At 41.1% G+C, this 17,819-nt stretch overlaps 1 pseudogene; it reads right to left on the bottom strand.

Annotated features, from left to right (window-relative positions):
• Positions 1 to 2,502: 2,502 nt before the first annotated feature.
• On the bottom strand, positions 2,503 to 16,212 carry LOC122225412 (annotated as a pseudogene).
• Between the last annotated feature and the right edge of the window lie 1,607 nt (positions 16,213 to 17,819).

Here is a 17,819-nt window from a genome sequence, read left to right as displayed (position 1 = left end):
TGTGAGCCTCAGCCCTTTCCAGAAATGTGCAACCTGGGCAGATAGGAGCATCAGAAATTAGGATGAAGAAGATGAAAATTTCTCCTAAAGTGCATCATTCTTTTACCTGTCCACTGTCTCCCTATAGATTCAGGGAAGCAGAGCAGAAGCTTCCGGAGACTCTTCCCTAGTCAGAAATCAGCCTAGATCTTTCAGAATCTTTGAGGTATTATTGAATGTCAGTGACTTTTCCCTCTCCTTTCCTTATTTCTTTCCTCTTTTATTTCTTTTATTTCCTCTGAAAAAGGCTACATAGAATTCTCTGCTCTTCCCCCAGTTCTCTTTAGAACTGGCAAACACCTATTCATCCTTCAAGATCCAGTCTAAGTGTGACCTCTTACATGAGGCCTTTCCCGTAGGCCTGCTGATTCTTTTGCTTTCTCCCAGCTCTGGTAACACATAATTTGTGCCTCTGTTATATTTCTGTAGAGTCAGTGACGTAGGATAGAACCTCTCTTCCCTGCCAGGTCACAAACATCTTGAGCCTAGGGACTGCTTTTTGTTCATCTGCTCAGCACTTACCTTTCCCTTATCAGTAGATGCACTGGTCTTCTCAGATCTGTATTCACAACAAAAAATTTTTTTCCTTCAAATTTTTTATTTAAGTTCTAGTTAGTTAATATACAGTGTATTATTGTTTTCAGGGGTAGAGTTTAGTGAATCATCACTTGCATATAACACCCAGTGCTCAACACAAGTGCCCTCCTTTTTTTTTTTTTTTAATTTTTAAATGTTTATTTATTTTTGAGAGACAGAGCGAGACAGAGAACAAGTCAGGGAGGGGCAGAGACAGAGGGAGACACAGAATCCTAAGCAGGCTCCAGGCTCTGAGCTGTCAGCACAGAGCCTGATGCAGGGCTTGAACCCACAAATTGTGAGATCATGACTTGAGCTGAAGTTAGATGCTTAACTGACTTAGCCACCCAGGTGCCCTGACAAGTGCTCTCCTTAATACCCATCACCCATTTAGCCCATCTCCCACCCACTACCTTCCATCAACTCTCGGTTTCACAACAAAATTTTCTACTTCTTAAAGCATTGTTTGCATATGTAGCATGTATTTTGGAATAAGAAGCATTTTTCACTTACCTTGCTGTTTGCTTACATTGAACCCTTATTAAAAGTTGTCTGACATTTGCATCTGGATTGTAAATTACTGGAAGAGAGGGGGTGTCTTATTTTTACTCAGAATCCCTTCCCTCCCCCCACCCCCAGATATACCGAGGTATAATTTATAAATAAAATTGTAAGATATTTAAAGTATACATTATGATGATTTGATATATGTATACATCGTGAAAGGACCCCACAGTTAATTAGCACATCCATCACCTCACATATTAAGCATTTTTTTTTTTTTTTTTGGTGAGAACATTTAAGTTCTTTTCTCTTAAATTTCAATTACACAATACAGTATTATCCACTATAGTCTATGGTCTTTTTTTTTATTTTTTTTATTTTTTTTATTTTTGGGACAGAGAGAGACAGAGCATGAACGGGGGAGGGGCAGAGAGAGAGGGAGACACAGAATCGGAAACAGGCTCCGAGCCATCAGCCCAGAGCCTGACGCGGGGCTCGAACTCACGGACCGCGAGATCGTGACCTGGCTGAAGTCAGATGCTTAACCGACTGTGCCACCCAGGCGCCCCCCTTTTTTTTTTTTTTTTTTTTTAAATAAAGTCTGCTTTTACTTCTCTCCTGCCACCCTTTCACATATATGCTGTCTACCTGAATCCCTGATTCAGGAAAACATGAATGGTGTACACCAGTGTGCAAACCCAAATGAATACAGGAGCCAAACAGGTCACGTAAATGAGGGGAAAATGCCAGATGGAGAGGGCCTGCTTTATCAGAGACATGGACAGACAATGATAAGTGCCAGCTGACATTGGACAGGAGCGGATATGGAGTGGTGGGCATGCCGAACAGCTGTCCCTCAGCTCAGGTCAAGTTGCCAAACCTTTGAAGAGGCCAGAAACCTACATGTGAAAGAAATATCTTTTTAAATCTTAACCAGTAATTTGTAACATTTTAAAATGCTGGTTGGGCCCAAAATAATGTTTAAAAGGTTGCTGCAAGCCAGATTCAGCACATGGCCACCAGTTTTCAATTCCTGCACTAAAAGGACAATGGATAAAACAAAGTTCTTTTCTACTTCAGTCCTCTTGTCTAAGCTGAGAAACAGCTTTTCCGTCCCCACAGGGGTTGTCTTGTGAAGGTGCTTACCTCACGTCTTAACTCAGCAAAGGGGGATTCTAGAGTCTGGGACAGTTGGGAGCAAGGTGTCAGCAGATCCAGCGTGTGAAGGCCCAAGGTAAGATGGTCCTCATCCCCCAGGTCCACCTCTTGCCCAGAGTTCTGTGACTTCCCTGGAGCCGCCACAGAGGTTCAGGCCCCCGAGCCCAGCCTGGGCCTCAGGCAACGTCTAGATCTCCACCCTTGGGCTTGCAACCTTTGAGACCATCACCCACACTCCTGGTATATTTCTGGGTAGTGTTGGAAGCCCACAGGTGGGTCCAGGTCCCCGTGGCCAGGGGCCAGGGGCACAGGCAACCCACTGGCACCCTGGCCTCTGTGTCTCCCGGCACCAGGCCTATGGACCCACTGGTGCTTGGCCACGGCTGACTTCTGGCCAAAGCGCCTGCCACGTTGAGGACAGAGGTAGGGGTGGTCCGCTGTGGGTCCACCGATGCACTGCCATTTCTGAGCTCTGAAGAAGCAGCGCCCGCAGTCTGGGCATGGGTAGGGCTTCTCTCCAGTGTGCGTGCGCACGTGACGCCGAAGGTCTGACGCATGAGCAGTGGCGTGGCCACAGTCCTCGCACTGGAAGGGAGTCTCGCTGCCGTGGACCCGCTGGTGCTTGGAGCTGGCAGAGCTCCGGCTAAAGCAGTGGCCACAGTCATCACGGCGGCAGGGCTTCTGGTCTGCATGGACCCGTAGGTGAGTGGTGAGGGCTGAGCGCCAGGGGAAGCCCGGCCACGGTCCAGGCAGCGGTAGGACGGCTCTCGCCATAGCTGGCCCGGTGCTTGCTCGGAGAGGAGGCCGGGCCAAAACCCTTGCCACAGTCAGGGCTACAGAAAGGCTTCTCGCCCGTGTGGGTGCACAGGTGCGCCACCAGGGCCGAGCGCCAGGCAAAACTCCTTCCGCTCATGTAGCAACTGTGACGCTGGCCTGCTCTGGGGACGGGGTGGGCACAGAGTGGGGGGTGAGCTCGGCGGGTTGTCTTGGATGGTCGCTCCAAGCTCTAAAGGAGCCCAGCAGAAGGGTGTTTCAGAGCCTTCAGCCCAGGAGGCTGAGCTTCCACAGAAAGGATCTTCTCAGGTGCCTCAGTCCTTTCTCTTTGTCCTTTCCCGTCCTTTTCTGGAATCTGAGTCTGTTTCTGTCAGACACTCTTCCACCTCCGGACCCCGGGCATCAGGGCCCCACAGGTCGGCCCCTTCCTCCACCCAGATGAGGGCTGGCTTAGTGCCTCGGAACTCTGGGAGAACGCAAACGCCACGCTGAGGCCGCCCCCTGCTGTCCCGACTTCCTGACCTGGGGCCTCTCACTGCGGGTGCCAGCCCGAGTGTGGGCGGGGTGGGCCGGGAGGTGGCCCAGGCGAGTAGGCGGGACTTCACCGAGTGCGCCCAGATGACTGTAGGTCTCCGGCACCACGTCCAGCTACAGGCCCTCTGAACATGCCGCAGACATCCCCACTCCTACAGCGAGAAGTACACGGCCACGTCTGCTAAGCCTACGGCGCCTGGGCTCGTCTGCTCCCAGAGGCCCCTTCCAGTTCCCACGCAGGGAGCTGGGCCAGAGCCGGCGCTTTGGCAAGTGCAGCCCTGTACCCGGAGCCTCCTGTACCAGAGGATTCCCCGCCCCCCCCCCCCCCCCCCCCCCGCCCCGGGGCCTGGGCCGGGTTCGCAAGGCCAGGAGCGAGGCAGCCGGCCCCTCGAGGAACCACCAGGATGGCCAAAAGACCAAGAGCTGCTAGCAGAAGGGACACGGACAGTCACTATGTTATACATTAGGTCTTCAGACCTTATTCATCTTATAACTGAAAGCTTGTACACTTCTACCAACCTCTCCCTATTTACCCCCACCCAGCCCATGGTAACCACCATTCTACTCTGTTTCCTTGAGTTTGACTTTTTGTTTAGATCCTACATATAAAAGATACCATACAGTATTTGTCTTTGTCTGGCTCATTTCACATAGTATAATGGCCTCCACGTTCATCTATGTCATTGCAAGTGGCAGGACTGCCTTCTTTTTTGAGGCCGAATAATAGTCCATTATATATATTACATTTTCTTTATCCATTCATCCATTGATGGCCAACTAGGTTGTTTCCATACCTTGAATACTGTGAATAATGTTGTAATGAACATGGGAGTACAGGGATCTCTTTGAGATAATGATTTTGTTTCCCTTGGATATATACCCAGAAGTGGGATTGCTGGATCATATGGTAGTTCTATTTTTAATTTCTTGAGGAACCTCTACACTGTTTTCCATAGTGGCTGTGCAAGTTTACATTTCTGTCAACAGTGCACAATGGTTCTCTTTTCTCCACATTCTCACCAGTACTTGTTACCTCTTGTCTTTTTGATAGTAGACATCCTGACAGGTGTGAGATGACATATCATTGTGGTTTTGATTACATTTACTTGATGATTAGTGATGTTGGCATCTTTTCATGTATTTGTTTGGCATATGTATGTCTTCTTTGAAAAAATGTCTATCAGGTGCTCAGACCCCTTTCTCATACTGATCCCTGGGGTATGATAGTTACCTATAAAGGTTTCTAGGGCAGTTCTGGCAAGAAATGAAATACTGTGAGGCTTATTGCACCCAGTTTTTGATAAGAAAGATAAACTTCACAGATATTAACTATTGGCCTAGGGCCATGGTGAGAACCTAAAAAATAAGTGGAAGCTTCTTGAATGTTTCCTTGCCTTGATCAGATTCTCTGAGGCTCTTAGGTGTGTTGTTTTATTGAGTAGAAAGGAGGTTTTTCTTTGGAGAAATCTATGGAATTCTTATGAGGGATTTTCTCTCCTTTTAACTGGAGACCAATGACCCAAGACCCACCCCCCCACCTTGGTCCCTTTCACTGCTCTTTAAATATGGGGGATACCTACATTGTGGGGTGTGCCAGATGATTCACTGCAGTAGATATGAGAGCCTTCTAGTTACACCATTTCATAAAATCTAAGGTGCAATTTAGTGTGAGACACACTATTATTTTACGTGCCATTAAGAAGGAAAGATGCTACCCCAACTAGACAATGACCCCATGCTAAAATGCCATTGGTCATGAGATGCTTTCTAGTTTTAGAGATGTTGAAATGTTATCTTAAAGTTGCTAAACTATGGAATTTATTTTTAGCTCATTAAAAAAGTCTGTTTCTCCAGAAAAACGTTGTAAGACCAATGTCTAAGAGGTTACCACCTATGTTTTCTTTTAGGAGTTTTATGGTTTCAGGTCTTACTCGAGACTAATATAACATTGCCAGGCAACTATACTTCATGAAAAAAAAAGTTCTATGTTTTAAAACATAAACTATACACTTATGTATCTGTATATGTAAATAATTTAAAAATTATTTAACATACACATATATTGGTGATACTTCCTCAACTTCATTTAAAAGTTTTCACTGATGGGATATATGATTAGAAAAGTTTAGAAAATTTTTGCCTAGGGACCTGTTGCCTATCTCCCCTCCCACAGGCAGCCAGTGTTTGCAAAGAGGCTCATTTTCTTTCTGGAGAGGACTATCCTCTAGCTTTATTTTTTTAATTTTTTTTAATTTTTAAGTTTCTTAACCTATTGTTTTCTGAGAATGAGCACAAGAAAGCTCATAGGAGCAGTAGCCAATTTGCCTAGTAATTCAGAAACCTTGGTCTTGGGTCATTTCAGGGCTCTGACAAGGGAAACTATGCTCTGTGGCTCCCTCCTTTTCTGCACAGTGACTGGTTATCTGAGAAGTGGCCTCAGGAACTCACCAGCCCAGGGACAACACAAGCTTGTCAGGCCTCTGAGGATCCCCCAAAGAGGGAGCAGGGAGTGTACAGTCTGGCAAGTCCTCTGTGGTTTCATGAAAAGAGCTCAGACTTGCAGCGAAATGTGGAGGCAACTCTGTACAAATAGTCACAGGATTACATTTCCATAGAAATCTTTTCTTGACCCATTCTTCTTTTTTATCTAGCCTTTTCTTCCCTTACGGCAGCAACAATCCTAAAAAATAGCTATCCAAAGACAAAATTCTGTTACTTAGTCAACATCCAAATCATGCAGCAGAAGGGTCAGGGAAAGTCTGAGGTGGGGCTGGAAGCTTCCCCCTTGTGCTATGGTCCATGGTTCCTTCTGGAATCGAAGGTTCTGAAGTTTTAGGTCATGTGAGAGGCTCTGAACAGGTTCCATTCAGTGAAAAGGGACATTTATTTGCTTTATAGACTCTTCTATTGCAGACTCAGGGGATCAGTGCTGGGAAAAAACCAAGTGGTACTCAGGGGAATTTGTAATCAGAATTCACTAATTTACTCAGGATATAGTTGTTCTGGCCACAAATTGTAAGCAGGACAGTTTGTCAAAAATCCCCCGAGAAGATGACAAAATACTTACCTAAGAGCTTGCTTCCTAATGAATATGTGTCCCTATCAGTTGTTGATAATGTAGTTGGTAATAACTGTTAGTAGTTTTTTTTAATTTAGCTTAAAATTTTAATTCCAGTATAGTTAACATACAGTGTTATATTCATTTCAGGTGTTCAATATAGTGATTCAACAGTCCTGTACAGTTTTCCATGCTTATCATTATAAGTGTACTTTTAATTCCCATCAGCTATTTCACCATCTTCCTCCACCGCCCCCCCAATAACCCTCTGTTCTCTATAGTTAAGAGTCTGTTTTCTCTGTTCATAAATACTTTTGAGAACTGATAAGTAGGTCAAAAGGTATCAGACAACTTTGTCATCCTTATAATTTTGGCTAGCCCTGAAGCATAGCCATATATGTCCAGCCTGATCACAATATTCATTTTATTTTAAATTGTATTGCTCAAATATTATGCTCAGACATGGCGTTAAATAAGGGTACTTTTTCATGATGTGGACATGGTATGCCTCTGTATCAGACATCAGAAGACTTTGATTCTAGTCTAGTTCTGTTATTAACACTGAGACCTTGGACGATTCTTTTCCCTCTCCTGAAATCTTAGTTTTTCAGTTTTTTTTTTACTGAATTTTTATTTGTGAGGATTTATTTTATTATTATTTTTAAATATAAGTTATTGTCAAGTTAGCTAACATACAATGTATATATACATACATAACATACAATGTATATATATGGTTTTGAGGGTAGATTCCCATGATTCATTGCTTACATACGATACCCAGTGCTCATCCCAACAAGTGCCCTCCTCCATGCCCATCACCCATTTCCCCCTTCCCTTGCCTCCCACCCCCCATCAACCCTCAGTTTGTTCTCTGAATTTAAGAGTCTTTTATGGTTTGCCTCCCTCTCTATTTGAAACTATTTTTTTTCCTTCCCTTCTCCCATGGTCTTCTGTTAAGTTTCTCAAGTTCCACCTATGAGTGAAAACATATGATATCTGTCTTTCTCTGACTGACTTATTTCATTAGCATAATATACTCCAGTGCCATCCACGTTGTTGCAAATGGCAGGATTTCATTCTTTCTCATTGCCAAGTAGTATTCCATTGTATGTAAAACCGCATCTTCTTTATCCATTCATCAGTTGATGGACATTTGGTCTCTTTCCATAATTTGGCTGTCGTTGAAAGTGCTGCTATAAACATTGGGGTACAAGTGCTCCTATGAATCAGCACTCTTGTGTCCTTTGAATAAATTCCTAGAAGTGCAGTTGCTCAGTTGTAGGATAATTTTATTTTTAATTTTTTGAGAATTAAAAATAAATTTTTAATTTTTTCCAGAGTGGCTGCACCAATTTGCATTTTCACCAACAGTGCAGGAGGGTTCCTGTTTCTCCACATCCTCACCAGCATCTGTTGTTTCCTGAATTGTTAATTTTAGCCACTCTGACTGGTGTAAAGTGGTGTCTCAGTGTGGTTTTGATTTGTATTTCCCTGATGATGAGTCATGTTGAGTAGCTTTTCATTTGTCTGTTGGCCATCTGGATGTCTTCTTTGGAAAAGTGTCTATTCATGTCCTCTGCCCATTTCTTGTGTTTTGGGTGTTGAGTTTGGTAAGTTCTTTATAGATTTTGGGTTTAGTTTTTCAGTTTTTACCAACAATTTCTAGCTGTTAAGATCATGAATATGTGTCTATATATTAGATGTCTTTTGATTTGTCTTAATTTCGTTGTTTTTAAGCTTTGAGAAGCTTCCCTATATTTCTCATATTTTAGAATATTGTGAACAGGTTTCTGTTCACCTTTTCTATACCCTTCATGATTCCATCTGAAATTCCAGTTTCCTTTTTGCCTGCTCACCCTGAAGCTGTGTCTAGCTTCTAGGGAACTAATGGAAGTGCCCTCAAGGAAGGCATGGGAATTCATTAATAAGTCTCTGTAGCTACAAAAAAAGACCTGTTGTCTTTGCCTTAGGGAGATGGCTTCAGGGATCTTTGTTTTGGGGGTTAGCTAGATGTCTTCTTGGTTCATACAGAAAGAAGCGAGAGAAGCCTAGATCAAACCTTGGGTAGTTTTATTATACACATTTGCTGATTAGTACTCAGTGATGACTCAAGGGAACCGTATGCAGATCTCCAGAGAACTTACACAGCTGTCTTGTCTCTGGTACTATTTCTTGTAAACTCCAGTAATTGCTCATTGTTAATATATAGAAATATAGTTGATTTTTATATGTTTACTTGCACTTTGTGATCTTGCTAAATTCACTTATTAGTTCCAGTAGCCTTTGTAGAATCTTTGGAATTTTGTGTTGATCATGCAGTCTACAAATAAGACAGTTTTATTTCTTTCTTTCCAATATTTTTTCATGTCTTATTCCACTTTTATAAGTGGACTTGTATAACAGTGTTGAATATGAGTGGTGACAGTGGACATTGCCTTGTTCCCAATCTTAGGTGAAAGACATTCAGTTTTTCCCATTAAGATTAATGTTAGTTGTTGTTTTTCATGGAGGCCTTATATTAAGTTGAAAAATTTACTTCTCTTTCTAATTTTCTAGGAGTTAAAAAAATCATGAATGTATGTTGAATTTTAATTATGCATTTTCTGCATATACTGAGATAATCATATATTTAAAAATTTTTTTTGTTGATATAGTAAATTGTATTGATGGATTATGTTTATTTCATTTTAAAATTATTTAATCCTTCCATGAAATTTAAACTTTTCATTTAATTTGAAGCTTAAAAAAGCCTTATTGAAGTACAGTTTCTAAAACAATTACACACATTTCTAGAAAGAAGTTGTTATGGCCTATGTCAAAGAAATTACTGCTGTGTTTTCTTCTAGAATTTTTATGGTTTCAGGTTTCACATTTAGGTCTTTAATCCATTTTGAAATTATTTTTGTGTATGGTGTAAGAAAGTGGTCCATTTTAATTTTTTTGCCTGTTGCTGTCCAGTTTTCCCAATACCATTTGTTGAAGAGACATTTTCCCCCATTGGATATTCTTTCCTGCTTTGTCAAAGATTAATTGACCATAGAGTTGTGGGTTTATTTCTGGGTTTTCTATTCTGTTGTATTGATCTATTGTTCCTATTTTGTGCCAGTGCCATACTGTTTTGATTATGACAGCTTTGTTTCATTCTTTTTATTTTTAAGTTTATTTATTTTTGAGAAAGATTGTGCATGCGGGTGTGGGAGGGTCAGAGAGAGAGATCAGGAGACAGAGAATCCCAAGCAGGCTCCACACTGTCAGCACAGAGCCCAACGTGGGGCCCAAACCCATGAACTGTGAGATCATGACCTGAGCTGAAATCAAGAGTCAGACACTTAACTGACTGAGCCATCCAGGTACCCCAATTATGATAGGTTTGTAATATAACTTGAAGTCCAGAATTGTTATGCCTCCATCTCTGTTTTTCTAAGTGTGGTTTGGCTCTTTGGGGTCTTTTGTGGTTCCATACAAATTTTAGGATTGTTTGTTATACCTCTGAGAAAAATACTTCTGGTATTTTTATAGGGATTGCATTAAATATATAGATTGCTTTGGGTAGTATAGACATTTTAACAATATTTGTTCTTCCAATCCATGAGCATGGAATGTCTTTCCATTTCTTTGTGTCATCTTCAATCTTTCATCCATGTTTTATAGTTTTCAGAGTACAGGTCTTTAACCTCTTAGGTTTATTCCTAGGTATCTTATTTTTGTTGCAATTGTAAGTGGGATTGATACCTTGATTTCTTGTTCTGCCACTTTATTATTGGTGTATAAAAGTGCAACAGATTTCTGTATGTTGATTTTGTATCTTATGACTTTACCCAATTCATTTATGAGTTCCAGCAGTTTTTTGGTGGATTCTTTAGGGCTTTCTATAGATAGTATCATGTTATCTGTCAATACTTCTTCTTTGCTGATTTGGATGCCTTTATTAGTTTTTGTTGTCTTATTGCTATGGCTGTGGCTTCCAGTACTATGTTGGATACAAGTGTTGAGAGTGGACATTCTTGTCTTGTTCCTGACCTTAGGAGAAAAGCTCTCAGTTTTTCCACATTTAGGATGATGTTCACTGTGTGTTTTTCCTATAAGGTCTTTATTATGTTGAGGTATGTTTCCTCTAAATCCTACTTTGTTGAGGGTTTTTTTAATCATGCATGGATGTTGTACTTTGTCAAATGCTTTTTCTGCATCTATTGAGAGGATCATATGGTTCTCAACCTTTCTTATACTAATGTGATGTATCACATTGATAGATTTACAAATGTTTTTATTTTTTATTTTTTTAATTTATTTTTATTTTTTTAGCATGTGAAAAGTATTTTGTTTATCTTTTTATTTTTTTTCAATATGTGAAGTTTATTGTCAAATTGGTTTCCATTCAACACCCAGTGCTCATCCCAAAAGGTGCCCTCCTCAATACCCATCACCCACCGTCTCCTCCCTCCCACCCGCCATCAACACTCAGTTTGTTCCAGTTTTTAAGAGTCTCTTATGCTTTGGCTCTCTCCCACTCTAACCTCTTTTTTTTTTTTTTTTTCCTTCCCCTCTCCCATGGGTTTCTGTTAAGTTTCTCAGCATCCACATAAGAGTGAAAACGTATGGTATCTGTCTTTCTCTGTATGGCTTATTTCACTTAGCATCACATTCTTCAGTTCCATCCACGTTGCTACAAAGGGCCATATTTCATTCTTTCTCATTGCCACGTAATACTCCATTGTGTATATAAACCACAATGTCTTTATCCATTCATCAGTTGATGGACATTTAGGCTCTTTCCATAATTTGCCTATTGTTGAGAGTGCTGCTATAAACATTGGGGTACAAGTGCCCCTTATGCATCAGTACTGTATCCCTTGGGTAAATTCCTAGCAGTGCTATTGCTGGGTCATAGGGTAGGTCTATTTTTAATTTTTCGAGGAACCTCCACACTGTTTTCCAGAGTGGCTGCACCAATTTGCATTCCCACCAACAGTGCAAGAGGGTTCCTGTTTCTCCACATCCTCGCCAGCATCTATAGTCTCCTGATTTGTTCATTTTGGCCACTCTGACTGGCGTGAGGTGATGTCTGAGTGTGGTTTTGATTTGTATTTCCCTAATGAGGAGTGACGTTGAGCATCTTTTCATGAGCCTGTTGGCCATCCGGATGTCTTCTTTAGAGAAGTGTGTAATCATGTTTTCTGCCCATTTCTTCACTGGATTCTTTGTTTTTCGGGTGTGGAGTTTGGTGAGCTCTTTATAGATTTTGGATACTAGCCCTTTGTCTGATATGTCATTTGCAAATATCTTTTCCCATTCCATTGGTTACCTTTTAGTTTTGTTGGTTGTTTCCTTTGCTGTGCAGAAGCTTTTTATCTTCATAAAGACCCAGTAGTTCATTTTTGCTTTTAATTCCCTTGCCTTTGGGGATGTGTCAAGTAAGAAATTGCTATGGCTGAGGTCAGAGAGGTCTTTTCTTGCTTTCTCCTCTAGGGTTTTGATGGTTTCCTGTCTCACATTCGGGTCCTTTATCCATTTTGAGTTTATTTTTGTGACTGGTGTGAGAAAGTGGTCTAGTTTCAATCTTCTGCATGTTGCTGTCCAGTTCTCCCAGCACCATTTGTTAAAGAGACTGTCTTTTTTCCATTGGATATTCTTTCCTGCTTTGTCAAAGATTAGTTGGCCATACGTTTGTGGGTCTAGTTCTGGGGTTTCTATTCTATTCCATTGGTCTATGTGTCTGTTTTTGTGCCATACAAATGTTTTTAAAAAAAATTAAAAAAATTTTTTTAATGTTTATTTATTTTTGAGACAGAGAGAGACAGAGCATGAAGGGGGAGGGGCAGAGAGAGAGGGAGACACAGAATCCGAAACAGGCTCCAGGCTCCGAGCTGTCAGCACAGACCCTGACGTGGGGCTTGAACTCACGGACTGTGAGATCATGACCTGAGCCGAAGTCGGATGCTTAACCGACTGAACCACCCAGGCGCCCCTAAATTTTTTTTTAATGTTTATTTATTTTTGAAGGAGAGAGAGACAGAGAGCGAGTAGGGGAAGGGCAGAGAGAGAGGGAGAGACAGAATCCAAAGCAGGCTCCAGGCTTTTGAGCTGTCAGCACAGAGCCTGATGCAGGACTTGAACTCATGAGCTGTAAGATCATGACCTGAGCTGAAGTCAGATGCTTAACTGACTGAGCCACCCAGGAATCCCTGATTGACAAGTATTGAACCACACGTGCAACCCAGGAATAAATCCCACTTGATTGTAGTGAATGATTTAAAAAAAAAAATTATTTAAAAATATTTTCATGTTTATTTATTTATTTTGAGAGAGGGAGAGAGAGAGAGAGGGAAAGAAAGAGAAATAGTGCACACATGTGTGAGCATGGGAGAGGAATAGAGAGAGGGGGAGAGAGAATCCCAAGTAGGCTCTGCTGTGTCAGCACAGAGCCAGATGTGGGGCTTGATCTCACAAATCATGAGATCATGACCTGAACTGAAAACAAGAGTCAGACATTCAACTGATCGAGCCCCTCAGGCGCCCTGAATGATATTTTTAATGTATTGTTGCATTCGGTTTGCTAGTATTTTGTTGAGGATTTTTTGCATCTGTGTTTATCAGAGATATTGTCCTGTAGTTTTCCTTTCTTGTGGTGTCTTTATCAGGTTTTGGAATTAGGGTAATGCTGGCCTCATAGAATGATTTTGAAACTTTTCCTTCCTCTTGCATTTTTTGGAATAGTTTGAGAAGAATAGGTATTAACTTTTCTTTAAATGTTTGGTAGAATTCACCAGTGAAACCATCTGGCCTTGGGCTTTTGTTTGTCAGGTTTTTTTTGATTACTGATTCAATTTCTTTCCTGGTTATTGGTCTGTTCAAATTTTCTGTTTCTTCCCTTTTCAGCTTTTTTTATATGGTTCTAGGAATTTGTCTATATTTTCCAGGTTGTTCAATTTGTTAACATATAGTTTTTCATAATATTGTCTTATAATTGTTTGTATTTCTGTGTTGTTGGTTGTGATTTCTCCTGTCTTATTTGTGATTTTATTTATTTGGGTCCTTTCTCTATTCTTTTAGATGAGTCTGGCTAGAGTTTTGTCAGTTTTATTATTTTTTTCAAAGAACCAGGTCCTGGTTTCATTGATCTGTTCTATTGTTCTTTAGTTTCTATATAATTTATTTCTGCTCTAATTTTGAATATTTCCATCTTTCTGCTGGCTTAAGGCTTAATTTGTTCATTTTCTGCCTCCTTTAGGTGTAAGGTTAGGTTGTGTATTTGAGATTTTTCTTGCTTCTTGAGGTAGGACTGTATTGTTATATACTTCCCTCTTAGGATCACTTTTGCTGCATCCCAAAGGTTTGGACTATTGTGTTTTCATTTTCATATGTTTCCATGTATTCTTTTTATTTCCTCTTTGATTTCCTGGTTGATCCATTTATAGTTTAGTAGCATGTTTTATTTATTCATTTAAAATTTATTTATTTATTTATTTTGAGAGAGGTGGGGGAAAGGGCAGAGAGAGAGGCAGAGAGAGAGTCCCAAGCAGGCTCTACGCTGTCATCCCAGAGCCTGATGCAGGACTCAGTCTCACAGACCATGAGATCATGACCTGAGCTGAAATAAAGAATTGGATGCTCAACTGACTTACCCACCTTGGTGCCCTGACACCCACTCTCTTTTGATTGGAGCATTTAGTCCTTACATTCAAAGTAATAAATACAAAGTATGTATTTATTGCTATTTTATTACTTGTTTTTCCATTGTTTCTGGAGATTTTCTCTGATCCTTTCTTGTCTTTGTTGCTTTTGGTCTCTCCTTTGCACTCAAAAAGTACCCTTTACTATTGCAGGGCTGGTTTAGTGGTCATGAAGTCCTTTAGTTTTTGTTTGTCTGGGAAACTCTTTATCTCTCCTTCTATTCTGAATGTTAGCCTTGCTTGATTGCATATTCTTGGCTGCAGATTTTTCTCATTCAGCACTTTGAATATATCATGCCACTCCCTTCTGGCTTGCCAAGTTTCTGTTGAGAGATCTCCAGCTAGCCTTACGGATTTTCCCTGATAAGTTAATGACTTCTTTTGTCTTGCTGCTTTTAAGATTTTTTTCTTTATCACTATATTTTGCAAATGTAATTACAGTATTTCTTGATGTTGGCCTACTTTGTTGATTTTGATGGAAGTTCTCTGTGCCTCCTGGATCTGGATGTCTGCTTCCTCCCCCAGTTTAGGGAAGTTTTCTGCTGTTATTTCTTCAAAGAAATTTTCTGTCCCCTTTTCTCTCCTTTCTTCTGGGACTATAATACTAATGTTATTACGTTTGATGGAGTCAGTGAGTTCCCTAATTCTATTCTTGTGTTGCATAATTCTTCTTTCTGTCTTTGATTCAGCTTCCTTGTATTCCATTATTTTGTCTTCTAGGTCACTAGTTCATTCCTCTCCTTCTTCCAGTCTGTTGTTCATTGCATCAAGCCTATTTCCAATCTCATAGATTGCATTCTTCTTCTCTGATTCTTTTTTTACCTCTTTTATGTCACTGATGTCTTCTATTCTTTTCTCAAGCTTGGTGAGTATCCTTATGATAATTGCTTTAAGTTCTCCATCAACTTCTGGCCATGGCCTTATCTTGTTCTTTGACCTGGGATAATTTCCTCCATCTTGGAATTTTGTCTAAGACTCTGCCTTCTTTTGTATGTGAGAAAAGCCAGTTAGGTCTCCTGCTCCTGAAAGTAATGGCTTTATGAAGAAGAGTTAATGTAGTGCTCAGGGTCTGGTGCTTTAGGGAGTATCTCCAGTGTGTGGTGCATCACTCTGCTGTTGTGTTTGGCTGCTCTATCCTTCAGGCTGGTTATCTACAGAGGCTCTCCATGCCTGCTATGGGCAGTGTTTGGTCCCTGGCCTGAATGTGGTGAGTTCTAACTAGGTGTATTCTGCTCTTCTTGTGTAATGAGAACTGACACCAACTGTACCAGAACTGAGGCCCTGCAGAACTCTCTGGTTGTGAAACATGGCATGTGCAGGGATATGTGCTGGTCTTTTGGTAGAGAACCCTCTGTACTAGGGCTGAGGCAAGATTGAGTGAGAAGGGCAGTCCCACCAGAGTACAGGTGGTGGAGCTTGGTGTAAGCAAGTTAGGTAGCCAGTGTCCAGGCTGAGCTGCTTCCCTCAGGTGACTCTGTGTTTATGCTAAAGGGTGGGGGAGGGAAATGGTGCCAGCCAATCCTTTGTCCTTAGAGAGGCATCTCCATAAACCTGCCTCTCAGGGACATGCTCCAAGAAGAGTGAATAATGCTCCCTACCCGCCCCCCCCCCCCCCCCCCCCACCTCCGGCTGTATGCCCCAGGCATTTGTCAGATCACTATTTCTATGCTGTCTGCTCCCAGGTTGTTTGCCTGCCTTCTCTCCAGGAGTAGGGTAGTGCCTTCCTGGCTCTATCCCAGGCAAGCCCACAGACCTTTAAAACTCCAGTGTTTGAGTCCTGTGGTTGCAAGAACTCACAATTCAACCCCTCGTTTTCTAAGCCAGTGACTTTGGGGAAAAGTTCTTGTTTTCCTCTGTGTGCTCCTCTCTCTCTGTCTCACCCTTCTCCGCGACCATGGCTCCCTCTCCTCCACAGCACCCACAATCCATTTCTCCCCTAAACCATGTCTCTGGACCTCCTATCTTCTTTGACGTGGCCTCTTCTTTCCCTTCAGTTGTGGAGTTTGTTCTGTCAATCTTCAAGTGGATTTGTGGGGGATTTAGGATGATTTGATAGTTATGTAGTTGTCTAGGAGCCTAGGGTCCTCTTACTCTTCCATCATCTTGAAAATCCTGAATCAGCCTTTCTCTCTTTCTCTCTTTCTTTCTTTCTTTTTTTTTTTTTGTTGTTTCTGAGTATTTCTTTTAAAAGTGTTTTCAAATTTGTTCTTAGTGTGGCAAACAGTTTGAGGTATTCTTTTATTTTACCATCACATTTAAATGTCTGATTTCTTAAGGTATAGATTTTCCTTATTGATCCCATTTCATCATACTTAGAAATATCCATCCTTTTGTATTATAGGAAATACATTATTATTTCCTTTTCTCCCCACCCCTTCTCTTTACCGGTAACTCTTATTATATAGATTTATCTGGGCAGCTGCACTTGTCTTTTGGTGCCTGTATATCTAACCACCTATCTTTCTAATATCTTCACTGTTCTCTGTTATCTATCTAATGTCTTTATTGTTTTTTGTTGCCTAATGGGAGACCTTATCAGATCTGATCTAGGTCACTATTTTTATTTTGATTTTATCTCTCCAAGTATAAGCTTCATTAAAAAATGTTTATTTATTTTGAGAGAGAGTCTGATTGGGGTAGAGGCAGAGATTGGGAGAGAGAACTTCAAGCAGGCTGTGTGCTGACAGCAGTGCAGGGTTCAATCCCACATGAGATCATGACTTGAGCCAAAATCAAACGTTGGATGCTTAACTGACTGAGCCACCCTGGTGCCCCAGCCTCATTGTTTTATTTGTTATTTCTTTTTTTTTAATTTAAATTTTATTTTTTAAATTTACATCCAAATTAGTTAGCATATAGTGCAACAATGATTTCAGGAGTAGATTCCTTAATGCCCCTTACCCATTTAGCCCATCTGCCATCCCACAGCACCTCCAGTAACCCTCTGTTCTCCATATTTAAGAGTCTCTTATGTTTTGTCTCCCTCCCCATTTTTATATTATTTTTGCTTCCTTCCCTTGTGTTTATCTGTTCTGTGTCTTAAAGTCCTCAATTGAGTGAAGTCATATGATATTTGTTTTTCTCTGACTAACTAATTTCGCTTAGCATAGTACCCTCTAGTTATATCCACGTAGTTGCAAATGGCAAGATTGCATTCATTTTGATTGCCGAGTAATACTCCATTGTATATATATACCACACATTTATCCATTCATTCATCGATGGACTTTTGGGCCCTTTCCATACTTTGGCTATTGTCAATAGCACTGCTATAAACATTGGGGTACATGTGCCGCTTCAAAACAACATACCTGTATCCCTTGGATAAATACCTAGTAGTGCAGTTGCAGGGTTGTAGGGTAGTTCTATTTTTACTTTTTTGAGGAACCTCCATACTGTTTTCCAGACTGGCTGCACCAGTTTGCATTCCCACCAGCAGTGCAAAAGAGATCCTCTTTCTCCACATCCTTGCCAACATTTGTTGTTGCCTGAGTTGTTAATGT

This window comes from Panthera leo, chromosome B4, assembly GCF_018350215.1.
Source record: "Panthera leo isolate Ple1 chromosome B4, P.leo_Ple1_pat1.1, whole genome shotgun sequence".
In the NCBI taxonomy this organism is placed as follows: domain Eukaryota; kingdom Metazoa; phylum Chordata; class Mammalia; order Carnivora; family Felidae; genus Panthera; species Panthera leo.
The sequence above is the reverse complement of the archived record's forward strand: the minus strand, read 5'-3'. Positions and strand labels throughout refer to the sequence as shown.